At 39.6% G+C, this 14,295-nt stretch overlaps 1 long non-coding RNA gene across 7 annotated transcripts in view; it reads right to left on the bottom strand.

Annotated features, from left to right (window-relative positions):
• LOC148800766 (uncharacterized) overlaps positions 1-14,124 on the bottom strand; it is a 126,120-nt gene extending 111,996 nt beyond the window's left edge. For all 7 annotated transcript variants that reach the window (XR_016085493.1, XR_016085494.1, XR_016085495.1 and 4 more), the window contains exons 1-2: positions 10,945-14,124; positions 51-215 (exon numbers count right to left, since the gene is read on the bottom strand). This is a non-coding gene — a long non-coding RNA (uncharacterized LOC148800766). The remainder of the gene's footprint in view (positions 1-50; positions 216-10,944) is intronic.
• Between the last annotated feature and the right edge of the window lie 171 nt (positions 14,125-14,295).

Here is a 14,295-nt window from a genome sequence, read left to right on the forward strand (position 1 = left end):
TGGGAGGATGTTTGGGGCCTCCGCGGGTAGGTGAGATGGAGAAGCCCTACCATTGTCTTCCTCGACCAACTCAATGATGGGAGGATGTTCGAGGACAACGATGTGGACGTTGGATGTGGTAGCGGCATGGAAACAGGCCTTCTTGGACGCCTTCCTCTTCTTCCCCCTCTTCATGCTTTCGAAGAGCTCGGTAGCAGGGATATCAGCCATGGCTCCTGCAAAAAGTAACGAACAAATCAATTACAAAATCAAGACAAGCTGTGAAAAAGAAAACAAGTGCATGCACCAGAAGGGATGGGAGATTCATCATATGGATGGCCGAACCATGCAGGGTGGATGGGCGAAATTTCAAAAATTTCTTTCTCCCATCCGAGAAAGAAATCGGACGAAATCTGAAACCAACATTAGAGAGAAGAATCCCTGATACAAAATCCACGCAAAAAGCTCCTTCAAACGTAGGTGTTCACGCCCAAAGAGAATACCAAATCTTTCCTCCACTAAATATGACACAGCTTAGAGTGAGGCAGGATCAGCAAGTGGTTCTTCAGCAAAAACCTCAGATTCTTCAGCAAGAATAGAACAAGGTAATAAGCACAGCTTCAAAATTGTTTCTCCCACAAAAAAAAAAAACAATATCAAGATCCAATCTTGAACACTCCAAGAGATAGAGATCGAACAGGGTAGGGCGGCAAGAGCCGAGAGAGAACTGGAGCAGAAAACAATAAAACTGTAGATGTCTTTTCTAGTTCGCCCTCCTCTTTATATATAACCTTTAAATAAGCAATCTCCTAATCTGATTAAGAGTTTCCTGATCCAAAACTTTATTTGGATTTGAACTCTTTAAGTGATAAGGATAATCCCTTATCTTATCTGCAGATCAAGATCAGTTATTCCTAATCAAATTAGAAGTTTCCCGATCCAAATCTCTATTTGGATATGGACTCTTTAAGTGGATAAGATTTATCCTCTTATCCTTATTTGTTGATCCATACCCAGATTCGCCCCCTTATTTAATTAATCCAATTAACCTAGTTCTAAATGGGCTTTAGGCCCATTAATCTTTCAAGCTCACTTCCTTTTAATGCTATCTAGCTTGGCTCTCTTTGTATGGCATGAGACCCTATCATTGATCTCCACATAAGTTGCATGGGTTCAACCTATCCTCTGTTAGAAGGCCTGGCCGAATTCACTACTGAATACAGTGAACCCCTGAGTCCATCAGTATGGCTCTTAATGTGCCCAACATATTACCCTAAATGGTCCTTGAGTCTATCCATCTTATGAAGGCCCAAGTACTGTGGTCAGATTTAAGATTAGCCCATCACGTTTATTATCCCTAAATGGTCTTACACTTAACTTCTTAGCCCTTAACGATCATACATAGCCCGAAAAGAGAGGACATCTCTTTCGGCTACAAGGTACAGTGTTGCACTCTCTACTCAAATGGATATCGGGAATTAAAACTTTTTGCAAACATTTTGTAAAACCGTAATTTATATGTATCTCTATATAAATATATTTTGCAAAACAAATTTCAACAGGTTTGAAATCAACTACTGGCAGTTTAGGTTTCCATCAAAGAGAGTGCATTCCCCGATCAACTATGATCACCTACTCAGGTGAATTCTTGGATTGTCCCAACATACCCAGGTTTTGACCCCTCTAAGGATCTCACTGATTGGCATATCAAAAGCAACCCAATCCAACACCTATTGCAGTACCATAATCGAGTCTAGGGGTCAAATGTAACATTCCAATTTTGCCCATCTATCTCCAAGGTCCAGGGCAATAATGGAATTTGGTCCAATTCAGGGTTTCAAGCAAATCCACACTGCATGTACCTCAAGTCTCACCCTGCCAGCTGAGACAAACCACCCCAACCAACTTGGCAGCACATCAGAGTCAGCCTTTGTAGGATAAATCACCCCATATCTATCCAACGGCTGTAAAGATTCTAAACTAACATGAGTCTCATAAGATGTAAAAGGCTTCTCCAAGATCGTTCATGGAGATTTTCTATGAAAGTCATACTTTCACTATGGTTAACATTCCTACACCATTCCCAATGAATAGAATGTCATCTACATACAGAACCAAGAAAATAACCTTATCTTCCAAGGTCTTCCTGTAAACATAGGGCTCAACCAGATTCTGTTCAAAGTCAAAATGTTTGACAATAGAGTCAAACCGGATGTTCCAGCTTCTAGAAGCTTGCTTAAGTCCATATATTGATCGATTAAATATACACAATATGTGTTCTTGACCTGCAGCAACGAATCCTTGTAGTTGATGCATGTAAATATCTTCAGTAATATCTCAGTTTAAGAACACGGTTTTGAAATCCATTTACCAAATCTCGTAGTGATAATATGCTACTACAGCTAATAGGATCCTAATGAATTTAAACATGGACACGGGCGAAAAGATTTCTTCATAGTCGATTCCATATTTCTGAGTGTACCCTTTCGCCACAAGACGAGCCCTTGTAGGTCTCAATCTTACCATCGGGGCCCGTCTTCCTCTTATAGATCCATTTGCAACTAATTGGTTTCACCCTAGCGGGTGGATCTACTAGAGTCCAGATTCCATTGGTCTCCATTGAGTCCATCTCAACTCTCATGGCATCTACCCACTTCAAGGAATCTATGTCCAACATAGCTTCCGTAAAAGTCATGGGATCCTCCTCACTAATCATGGCTTCTATTAAATAACTTTCTTCATCATAGTAGTAACAAAATGGAGACCTGGATACACAGGTAGACCTTCTAGGTTAGTTACTATCTGGAGCCTGTGGGACAGCTCCCACTACCCTTGAGCTCTCCTCATTAAGAACAACTTCCTGATGATGACTGTTCATGATGTAATCTTCTTCAAAAAAAGGGCATTTTGACTCCAAAACACTTTTTGCTCTTTTAGGTCATAGAATAAATATTCTACAGAGCCTTTAGGGTAGCCTACAAATAGGCAACTAGTATTTTATTCCAATTAGTTAGCACTTATTCTTTTAACATGTACTGGACAACCTTAAATCTTCAAGTGCTTACACTTGGTTTCTTACCGGTCCATAGCTCATATGGACTCTTAAGAACGGATTTGGTCGGAACCTAGTTCAACACGTATATTGTCGTCTCTAATGCATATCCCCAAAAGAATGTAGGTAGTTCCGAGTGTATGAGAAGTGATTAGACCATATCCAATAAAGTCTGGTTCCCCCTCTCTGACACACCATTTAATTAGGGTGTAACAGAAGGAGCTAAATGTGAAACAATCCCATTGTCCCTAAATTTGTTGGAGAGATATTCACCTTCTCGATCTGAACGAAGGGTTTTGATTTGTCTCCCCAACTGTTTCTTGACCTCTTGCCCAAAGTCTTTGAACATTTCAAATGATTCAAACTTGTGTCTCATTAGGTACACGTAATCATACCATGAATGATCATCGATAAATGTTATAAAATAAGCATCATGATTACACGTTCTAACATTCAGGGGACCACATACATCAGTATGTATTAGGTCAAGCATGTTTGTAGATCTTTCAGGCTTACCTGTAAATGGCAATTTCGTCATCTTACCCTAAAAGCAAGTTTCACAGGTTGAAAGATCTTCTACAGTTAGAAAATCCAAAGGACCATCCTTTACCAACATTGTGATACAATCTATGTTAATGTGGCAAAGTCGATAATTCCACAAGCACATGAAATTAACTATTTCACGTGTTCTATTCTTGGGGATTATTTCCGATGTAGTTTCAGTTAAGCTTGTTTCTAGAGAAGGATGGGGAACATATCGACCATTCTCGAGTTCTCCGTAAGTGAGAAATTTGTTATTCCGTTTGATAGTAATCATATTATTAAATAAAATAGAATAACCATCCAAATACAACTTTGAGACAAAAATAAAATTTCTTCTTAAGTTCGGTACATAAAGGCATTCCTTAAGTACAACGATTCCTTCTCTGAAAACTAATTCTATAGTTCCTATAATTGTAGCTGCAACTATTATAGAAGTCCCCAAGTAGAGCGTAACTTCTCTGAAAACTAATATATTGCATGAGTTGAAGCCGCGGAGTCAATACACAAGGAAGTAGAAGTGACCAACAAATTAGTCTCTATGACAAAAGATTTGAAATTATCTTGTTTCTTGGTCTCCAAGTACTGAGGACAATTTCTATTCCAAAGGTCGGTCTGTTTGCAAAAGTGATAGGCATCCGATGTGTTGTCCTTCTTTTGCCTTTTAGGATTGCTAACTTTTTCTAAGGATTTTTCTTTGCCTTCCTCTTCTTCTTGCCCGACTTGCCACTTTCAATAAACATGAGTATGGACTTATCCTTTTTTATCAGTTCTTCAGCCCTTTACAACATATTGTGGAGTTCATAAAGACTAACATTTTGCTTATTCATGTTATAATTCATGATAAACTGATTAAAGGACGGAGGAAAAGAATTTAACATGGTATTAACTTTGGTGACATGATCAAACCCTGACCCGAGTGCCTCTAGTTCATTGATGTATCCCATCATCTTTAGACAATGGTCATGAATCATCTACCTCTTAGTCATTTTAGCGGTTATAAACAACTTTAGGACCTTCTGTAGAGTAGAACGATTAGTCTTCATACATCGTCCTCAAACTATCTAGAACCTTCTGTTGATAAAGCCTATGATGTAGCACCGGGCAAGAGAGTTCTTCTCTTTCCATTCTTGATATTCCTTCCTATGGGCTTAGAAGCCCTATCACCCGGACGATCTGAAGAAGAGTTCTTAGCAACCTTGTTCAATTTATCGGACATTAAAACCAGCATAAGATTACGAAACCAGTCAACATAGTTTAGGCCCTTAAACTTATTGTCGTCCAACAGTTTGGCGAATTGTCCATTTGCCATTTCTAATAAAAGGCAAGGTTTTATTAGTCAACAACCTGATTTGATTCATGTTATCTACATAGAAATGACTTTTAATTTATGTTCCATTTCCATTTTGTTCATCTCCGAGATTTCCCTCCAATCTCAAGGACGGAGACTACGATGTATGTCTCTAGAAATGTGGAAAATTACAAATTGCATGGAGCTAACTGTTTCAGCCGCATAACCCCATCGCCTTCTTTGAATGATCATATCCACTCATCTTATAAGCTTTCTCTTTGACCTCTGTCAGACAATGTTCATTGTCATTTTAGGTTAAACATTTCTGTCCAGTAAGTGCTTACCCATCATATTCGTGAATGCCAAGATATCGTGAAAGAGTCTTCCATTTTAGGATAGACCCCTTTCACATCGGTCTATGACGCCTCCATCATCTTATGAAACAATCCAATAGACTCACCAACAAATGGATGACCCAATTTTATGGTGCATCTCCTCATTACTGATAAGTCCATCTTTATGCTAATGATGGAAGGCCTTTAAAAAGTTCATCATATGAATCTTCCTATCACATGCACTTATATTTTCTTAGAGGGAACAAGTAATTACGTCATATTTCTTATTCAAGTCAAACCAAAGTGGCTCCCATTAACTTTCTTAAAGTCAGATTTAGATGGGCCCTAAACAACTAGGGTTCTACACGATTCCTCTTGGAGAGGAAGCTGAGATCATTCAATGATCTTAAGGACACCAAGACAATGATGTGCATTCAAACATGATGTGCGAAAGAGTCACAATCAAATTAACATGGGCCAAGTGCTTATGGTCCATGTACGTAGCACATCACACATCATACATTACATGCATGAAGCAAACACCTAATTGATCCAATCAATTAAATCATTTGTAAAACCCTAAATTAATTAAATTAAATCAATATTAGCCCATTAAAGCCCATAAATATTATCATATAACATTATCTAGGTATATGGGCTGAAATACAAAAGGCAGTTCGGCCCATTTAGCAATTACGCTAAAAATGGGCTAATGCAGTTTTAACTCAACAAAACTAGGTTTTACAGGGTGGGCCAAATTGTATCTTGTGATAGGCCATCAACCCCCGGCCCAAATCAGAATTTGGGGCTAAGAACAAACCCCTATTGAACCACAAGTTCGGTCCAACCAATTTGGACCAATCTTGGGTCAAACCGTCCTAGGGTTTGGTGTCCATTGCAAGATCCAATTCAAGATTGTGATCGGAATTACAACCGATTAAAGACAATCAAGAATCAGCAAGAACAAAGACCAATGGATTGTACGTATAATTTCACACCTGCAAAACATAGGATTAGTCACAGATAGTGAAATCATTATCTACAAATCGCATAATGCAATTTCTTAAACTACAAAAGGTCTTCTCTTCCTCCACGCGTTCTAGCAAGTCTTCAAACGTAAAAAAAAAAAAGAACAAAAAACCTCTTTTCTATTAATTACATCATATTAAATCCAATACATTTTGTCTAAAAATAAAAAAAAAATTATTTACAGGCCAAAATGAATAGAATAAAAATTTGCAAGGTGCACAAATCTTGCCACCTTTAAAGAATTTGATCTCCATCCCATGATAGCCCAAGAATTCAAGAAACAATTATAGAACCATTACATAATTATTAAAGAATAATAAAGAATTATTTTCAGATCTACATGCCCATAACCGAGAACCGATTTCTTAGAAAAACAGAAAACTTGCACAAATCGGGTAGAACAATTTCTGCCCGTTTGCACAGGTTCAGATCTGGTCCAGATTTGGTTCAACCTTGAACCATGGCTCTAGTACCACTGAAGGGATGGGAGATCCATCATATGGATGGCCGAACCATACAGGGTGGCTGGGCGAAATTTCAAAAAATTTTTCTCCCATCCGGGAATCCTATTCCCTAATTTAGAAAAATTGCATTTTTTAAGGTTCGTTCTTGAAACAAATTGGACCAAATCTGAAACTGAGATTAGGGAGAGGAATACCTTATACAAAATCCACGTGAAAAACTCCTCCCAATGTAGGTGTTCACGCCCAAAGAGGGTACCAAATCCTTCCTCCATTGAAGATGACACAGCGTAGGGTAAAGTAGGATCAACAAGTGGTTTTACAACAAAAATCAAACAGGGTAGTGAGTATAGCTTCAAAATTGTTTCTTCCACCAAGAAACAACAACAAGATCGAATCTTGATCACTCCAAGAGATGGAGATTGAACAGGGTGGGGCGACAAGAGCAGAGAGAGAACTGGAAGCAGAAAAAAGTCAAACTATAGATGTCTTTTCCAGTTCGCCCTCCACTTTATACATGATCCTTAAAGAGTCAATCTCCTAATCTCATTAAGAGTTTCTTGATCCAAATCTTTATTTGGATCTGAACTCTTTAGGTGATAAGGATAATTCCTTATCTTATCTACAAATCAAGATCACCTACTCATAATCAAATTAGAAATTTCCTAATCTAAATCTCTATTTGGATATGGACTCTTTAAGTGGATAACAATTATCCTTCTATCCTATTATGTTGATTCATACCCAGTTTCGCCCCTTATTTAATTAATTATATTAAACCCAATTCGAATTGGGCTTTAGGTCCATTAAAGTTTCATGCTCACTTCCTTTAATGCTGAATAGCTTGGCTCTCTTTGTATGGTGTAGGACCCTATCATTCATTTCCACATAAGCCACATGAGTTCAGCCTAGGTCTGTCATAAGGCTTGGCTGAATTCACTGCTGAATACAATGAACCCCTGAGTCCATCAGTATCGGCTCTTAATATCCCAACATTTACACAAAATGGTCATTAGGTCCAACCATCTTATGAAAGCTCAAGGATTGTGGGCAAATGTGAGATTAGCCCATCAGGTTTATTTTCCCTAAATGGTTTTACACTTAACCTCTTAGCCCTTAATGATCAAATACTGCCCGACAAGAGAGTACCTCTCCCTCAGCTGCAATATACAGTATTGCACTCTCTACACACATGGATCCCAGAAATTAAAACATTTTGCAAACATTTTGTGAAATCGTAATATATATGTATATCTCTATATAAATATATTTTGCAAAACAAATTTCAATAAGTTTAAAATCAACTGCCGGCAGTTTATGTTTCCATCAGAGAGTGCATTCCCCAATCATTCACTTTGTTCGACAAAGGGGTTGATCCTGTCACTATGATCACCTACTCAAGTGAATTCTTAGACTGCTCCAACATACCCAAGTTTCAACCCCTTCTAAGGATCTCGTTGATTGGCATATCAAAGGCAACATAATCCAACACCTATTGCACTACCATAATCAAGTCTAGGGGTCAGGTGTAGCATTCCAGTTTTGCCCATCTATCTCCAAGGTCCAGGGCAATACTAGAATTTGGTCCGATTCAGGGTTTCAAACAAACCCACACTACATATACATCAGGTTTCACACTGACAGCTTAGACAAACCACTCCAATCAACTTAGCGGCACATCAATGTCAGCCTTGGAAGACTAAATCCCCCAGATCTATCCAACGGCTGTGAAGATTGTAAACTAACACGAGTCTCATAAGTGTCCAGTGTAAGGATATTACACAAAAACACATCAATATAACATGAATCAAACATGTACTTTATTCATTTACAATAAGTGTCATAATGTACATCAAGCTGATTAGAGCTAAGGGCATACACTATCTAATAGCATTAAGATGGCAACCTGCCAGGAGGACTCAGTCCGACTTGTACGAGCTTCTCTTCGAACATGAATTTTTTGAACTTCAACCCGAGCTTCGCCCAAGACCAAACTTCCTCCTGTGTCTCTTTGTCCAACTTGATGTCAGGGTCCTGAATGGCAGGCCTCCAACGGGTTGGAAATGACCACCCCACAGTATTACGAACTACGAAATAGCGCCTCTTCCAGGCCAGGACTTTGTTGGGGAGGTCGTACAAAATTTTGTAACCAGGACAAGGAGACATCTAGTAATTTCGTCTATGCTCCCGGAGGACACAAGCGTTGTTCTTTTTGATGGTGTAAATCGAAGAAAAAATGTCAGGGTCAAAGGTTGGTTATAATCGTGGAAAAGGGAAATAGTACCTACAATGTTGTGGATCGAGTTGGGATGGAGCTAATTTGTTGCGATGTCAAAAAATTTGTTGACATCGATGATGAAAGGGTAAAGTGGGAATCGCAACCCGGCTACAAGCTATTCTTCGAACACCACGATCTCGTCATGACCGTGATCCCAAGGAAAACTATTTAATGGAATGTTGTATACAAGGTTAACAAGCAGCTTGTACCGAGCTACCAAAGATAGGAGTCTGTCAGCTGTCATCATGGAAGGACCAAAGCTGTATGGTCCTCGATCTCAACGCAAAGTGGAGGCCCCCTTGCCGAAAGCCTCACACTCCTGCCGAGATGAGTTCGCCTCGGACAGGTTGGAGTCTGTGCCCTACACTAAGGCATTCACCTCGGCAGGGTGTGACTTTACAGCTTACGTCGAGGTGCCCACCTCGGCCCCGATTGACTCTTCACTCCCATAAAAAAGTCTACCTAAGCTAACACTAGACATTCTGAGCTAAGAGGAAAAGCTGAAGGAAGTGAAAAGACCTCGGATGCAAGGGCAACTAACACCAACCTGGAAGAATGAAACGCGACTTCAACAGACTCGAGTATGTAGTATGTGGCGAAAAAAATGGGCCCCCCCCTTATTTATAACCATCGCGATCGGGACTCAACGGTCAAGATCTGCATGATCCGATGGCTCCCATGAAAACTGGTTACACGCCTCCCGAGAATGAAATTGGTTAAACACACGTCTAGACGTCTGTAGAGTTTATAAATTGCATGGTGTTTGCGCATACTCGGTACGCGATCTGGGTATTCCCTAGTCGAGCCAAATGGGTCATTAAGGTACGATCGAAGAGCTGCCCTCCAAATCGCCTAGAAGTCGTGCAAAATCCACATGGGCTCGCCATGAAGTCCCCGCACCGGGTCAGGACCCCTAGTACGGAGAGTGAAAGACAATTGATGAGGAGTGATTTGGCCCGACCTAATATGTAAAGGATAGCTTACCAACCAAATGACAAATCAGCATATAGTACCACGTCAATAGATCGGGAACATGAGAGCTCGGCCACTTCGGACCTGAAGCACCTCGGTACCCACTTGCACCGAGGTGCCATGTAACTGAAGTTAGGAGCGACAATCGTCTCCAAACTTCTCGGGATCATGTTGCATAACTGTAGGCTTCAACTTTACCCCACCCAAATCGGAGGGAAATGGTAAACATTATTAATTGATGCGTTACCCCCCTTCCAAAGCATAATGGATTCCTACGTCACAGGACAAAGATTCTGGGAGCGTTTCACGAGACCTACGGCCGCCCAGCTATACAAGGGCATCAACCCCCAAGACTCAAGTACGCACGATTACTTGCTCACTAGCATTCTAGCGTTCAAGCTTTCAACTCACAACCAGAATACAATACTGACTTAAGCATCGGAGCGACCTCGCCAAGTCAACAACCCCAGGTTCTTTGATCATTTGTCTTGCAACTTGGTTCGGCTCGCTACACGACTAGTGTAAGGTGATCTTCCAACTGGAAGCCCATTTCCTAAATGGTGAGAAGGCGTTAGATTCCATTTTTTGAATGCTCGGGCATCGTCCATATGCCCTTTTGGTTTTAGTATATATATAAGATCATGTATTATCGTCCAATTTGACACGTGGAAACTCATTGTCTAAATATACAATCAACCTTACCTCTATTTTCTCTTGTATCCCTCTCACACGTACTACATACCCATTCAAAGTTTCACATGGCCTCACACGCGAGGATCCCATTTCCTAAACGCTGAGAAGGCATTAGATTGAGGGGGCCCCTACTTCGCAGGGGCTGGATTAGAAACCCAAGCAGAGAACTGAAACCATTTGGCAAAGCTAGATCATAAAATACCTGAAAAACGGATTATGCATGTTCGAAAAAACCAGAACAAACAAAAAAGAAGTACGATGAAGAGTTGAGATCTTAAAATTCCTACAAAATGGATCAAATAAAAGGAAGATACCATGTATCACAGGTTAGACACGGGGAGATTGGGGTTTGATGGTAACCTGCAAAAGAAAAAATATGTTCTTAGATGATATCTCTGATGGAAAAAGAAAGAAAATAATTTATTCAATAGAAGAGTCAACATGGACCCTTGAAGGAATCGAGGGAGATGACAATTGTACTTGAAGAAAGCTGTAAGAACAAGTTAAAGTTGATAAGTGGTTGATTATCTTAAATGGGATTGATAATTGATCCAACCATGTAAATATCAAATTTCAAATGTTTCAAATTTTTAATTAGTGTTATTTAGTAACTAAGAATTTATTAAAATTAACAACCTTGTATTTTCCCACATTTTTAAAGGTTTAAACAAAGCCATAAAATGAATCACAAGTTTGCTAAGATTTTTGCAATATCAAACCTATTCAAAAAAGAAACAATTGTGTAAAATTAATAGTCTTAGTAAAATGATAAAAATAACCAAATTGTTCTTATTTGGTTCTCAGAAAAGGAAAGATAAAAGTGCTCCCATCACAAACTGCTTCAGCCATTATCACTTCAAGTCCAACCAGCCAAGTAAGTGCATGTGCATCTCTGAGATTGAAATTGTGTATTTAGTTGCTTCTTTTACAAGAGAAGACAACTTATGGTACCAAGTCTGATCAATCAATCCATCATGTAGGCTGATCTCTCCATCCAATTATATATTTTATGTCTAGAGTCAATGAAAATTTTACTATTAATGATCAAACAGTTTATATATGGGAGTTCCAGAATTCCAACTAGTAATGCAAGATTAAATTAAATAACGAACAAGGCTATTTGAGCTTAAATATACTATGGAATCATCATATATATATATTGTTTTCGTCCTAGCAATTGAAAAATTGATACAAAAGAATGAGGTTCAACTTGTGCCTGATGAGCATAACTTAGAACAAGAAAGAGAGGTGAAGAAAATAAAATAAAATAAAGCATCATACTTGCAGAGGTTCTCAAAACCCATGTACTCATTCTTCTCGATCTTATAAATCATATTTGATATACCAACTCTACCTGTTAAATAAAATAAAGAGCCTTAAGTACTAAAGAAGCTCAATTTTTTTGAGGGTGAATGTAGAAGAATAGTTTGTTTGGTCTTTCAGTTAAGCTGTGTTTGCATTAGAGCAAAAGCAGAAATATGTGGTGGAAAAGGAGTTGAAAAATCTCCTTCACCACTCAGCTCTAAATCATAGAGAATAACAGATTATTACTATTAGTCATGTTTTTATCTATCACTATAATGGATGGTAATAATAACTTGGGAAGGGAGTAGTCAATTCTCATTTTCCACTTCTGCCCCACAATCCATTATTGCATACAAATGAAGATGTTAATACTTAAAACCACTTTTTCGCAAATGATACTCACCTAGTGAGATTGCAGTGACAAAGATTGTGATGGAGAGGATGAAGATGATGAGGGATGCCCCCCCCTAATACAATGATAAGCCTCCTCACTACATGTTGCCCTATAAAGGCAGCAACGGTTGCCACAACAACAAAGTAGAGAGCTGCCCAAAAGGATTCAAAAATAGAATATAAATAGTAAATTAAATACTTCATCATATGTACACCCGAATACATATTTTTCTCTCTTTATTTTTGGGGTCAAGAACTGTTCTCGACCTTCAAAAAGGGGCAGAACAGAATCAAGAATAATGATAGAGACTACAGTGGTTTTACTTATCATATCGAGAGAAACGCTTCAGAAGGTAATATTCTACAATAAACATAGATGAAGAGAATGTCATAGAAAAGGTGGTTGTGGCACTTGACACCTGCACCAAAACTCACCAAGAAAAAACAATAAAATAGTCTACTAACAAGAAAAGACATGAAAAAAAAAAGCCCATGCTGGTCTCCCATGCTAACCCCCAACCAAGTACAGGCGAAACGAAACTACAAAGAAGCAGAGAAAAGATGGAACTGGAATCAGTTGGTTAACAGGTGATCTAGTAGGGGTAACAGAGAGACAAAGGTGGTGAATCCGTGATAGGTAATGGAGTCGGTTTGAGAAAAAAACACGAAGGAGAAGCAGAGGCGGATGAAAATGTAAAGAAACCCCATGCCTACAGAGAATCAGAGAGAGAAGATGAAATTGGAATCCGTTGGTTTACAGGTGGTCCGGTATGTTAACAGAGAGACAGCGACAGAGATGGGACGTGACGGATATTGGAGCCGATTTGAGAAAAAACATGGAGGAGAAGGGGAGGCAGGTGAAAATGTAGAGAAACCCCAAGCCTTCAATCGCTTCACGGCACGTCTGAAATGATGCCCTTTCGAATGTGGGTTGTGTTGGTTGGTGAGTCAGCATGTCGGCTCTCTGCGAACTGCAATCCAAACCCACTCAAGAGTCACTTTGCCTCCATTTTATTCCGTTGCTGCTGCTTTGTCTACGACGAAATCAAAATGCAAGCAGAACTCACTCGGCTTGGGAACCACCAACTCGCTGTCTCTTTCCCTCTCTTTCAAATTTACTCTCTTAATTAAACGATCGAGTAGATGGAGACAGAGTAAACGGTTCCGTCAATGTGAGGCGTATTGAGGAGCAAATCCGATTTCCCCATGTAAACGGTTTCGTCGACCATCCAAAGAGGCCAAACTTAGAAGTCCCATTGACAATGCCACCGCCTCCACTGCCACCACCACGGAGACCAAGGCACACAAAACCAGAAAAGAGGAAAACCTATAAACAAAAATAAATAAATAACAGAGAAGTAGAGACGGATGAGGGGGGAAAGAAGTCAAGACAGAGGGAGGAGGGGGAAAAGAGCGAGGAAGTGAAAGAGACACAAGAGGTAGAAAGAGAGACATGCATATGGAAGAGAGACGAGAGAGATGAGAGAGAAAGGCAAAAATGTTAGCATTTAGGGTTAAGATTTACAGAAACTTATCTCATCGAAGCATAAAGCTCTAGGCGATGTTGTCTTGATAGGGAGAGACATAGGGAAATAGAGAAAAACCAGACAATAAATTATCGAGGAAAAGAGAGAAAAGGGGGAGTGAGAGGAGATTGTTCACGGGAGAGTTAAGAATAAGGGAGGAAGAGCGAGAGAGAGTGAGTGAGACGGAGATGTACACGGGAGAGAGAAAGACGGAGAGAGTGGGGAAAAGGAAGAGAGGGGAAGAGTTTAGAGAGGAGGGAGACAGAGAAATACGTGTTATGCCATGCAATAAATAATTGTGGACATGTGTGTATCATGCACCGAAAGCACGATTGAATTGCTTTCACGTGAAACGGTCAATCTACTAACGAGTAGATTCCCTCTAGCGCAAGGAGAAAAGAAGAATACTGGGGCATCCATGATTTACGATATCAGTTGATA

This window comes from Nelumbo nucifera, chromosome 4 (assembly GCF_055504915.1).
Source record: "Nelumbo nucifera cultivar China Antique chromosome 4, China Antique-T2T, whole genome shotgun sequence".
Taxonomy (NCBI): Eukaryota; Viridiplantae; Streptophyta; class Magnoliopsida; order Proteales; family Nelumbonaceae; genus Nelumbo; species Nelumbo nucifera.